The sequence below is a fragment of the Lucilia cuprina genome, chromosome 4 (assembly GCF_022045245.1).
Source record: "Lucilia cuprina isolate Lc7/37 chromosome 4, ASM2204524v1, whole genome shotgun sequence".
Lineage (NCBI taxonomy): Eukaryota > Metazoa > Arthropoda > Insecta > Diptera > Calliphoridae > Lucilia > Lucilia cuprina.
Window position 1 is genome coordinate 57888944 of NC_060952.1, and position 1211 is coordinate 57890154.

Below are 1211 nucleotides of genomic sequence, written 5' to 3' on the forward strand. Positions count from 1 at the left end.
AATTACCTTTTGTCAGCATTAAATTTGAAAAAATCTGAAAATAAAGAAAAATAATATTAATAACAAGTCAAGTATACTTACATGTGGCGGTAGATAATAAATGAATGAAATCATATGGTTGTACGTAGGTATGTATAGGCGAGCTGTGTTTCATAAGCTCATAAAATGAGTAAAGTTGGCTACGCCAAACATTTGCGTAAAAACAGAGTCGTATTTTCCATTCAGGAATGGAAATTTTATTCTCGCGGTTTTTTTTCAAATATTTCAATATTGAAATGAATGAAACATTCTAATTTTTCTGACAGCCTGGTAAAATAAGGCGGATTGAATGTTTTAGGGGTAGGAGAACGGGGATGTAGGGAAAGATAATATTAAGTTTACTGGAGCTAGTGAACCAAGAAAAGTTTAATAACCACAAAATACATAGTTATCCCATTTTTTTTATATTGTAAACATCGATAGCGGGATATATTTAATATAATTTAAATATATAATCCAATAATCCGCGGAAAAGCAAAGTAGAAAACCGATACTATATATTAGAAAAAGGGGAATGGGAACGATAAATAAGTGTAGGCGGGAAATTTTGCCGCAGTAATAGTACATAAACCGCGAATTTTGTAAATAGGAGATGGGTATTTAAAGCTACAACATAGGAGAAATCGAGCTATTGGCAAACAAAAGGTTGAGTGAGAGACTAAAAGTAAAGTAAAATCTTCAAAAGAAAAAAAAAAAACAAACAAATTCATATTTATAATCTGTGTGGTAGAATAAAATTAAAATTTGAATAAGTGCATTAATCTATTTGCTCGTTGGAATAATAAAAAAATATTAAAGTTAATGAAAATTGAAATTATACGTAAGTGAATAAAAGAATAAAGTATAGATTTCAATATAATAAAATATTAATAATCAAATGTTAATTAAACAAGAGTTATAAATATTTTCGATAGAAGTTTAGATTTATAAACTAGTATGAAAGAATATTTGATTATTGATAAGAGCAATTAAGTTTCATGTGATAAAATAAAAAAATATATATTAAATTTTTTCTCTAGCTAGCTATTTTTTTTGGGAAAATTTATTCTCATAAGAGATATTGATGCACTCATCCTAAACCACACAGTGATAAATAGCCAGGTAACATTTATAAGATTTGTTATACAAATATTTAAAATTTACCCTAAAGAAACTAAAGAGAAAAGTATAGT

General features: G+C 26.9%; 1 long non-coding RNA gene across 1 annotated transcript; it reads left to right on the forward strand.

The window, feature by feature from the left end:
• Positions 1 to 37: 37 nt before the first annotated feature.
• Positions 38 to 1142, forward strand: LOC124419736. Its single transcript, XR_006940788.1, has 2 exons — positions 38 to 859; positions 1059 to 1142. It is a non-coding gene; the product is annotated as an uncharacterized LOC124419736 (long non-coding RNA).
• The last annotated feature ends 69 nt before the right edge of the window (positions 1143 to 1211 follow it).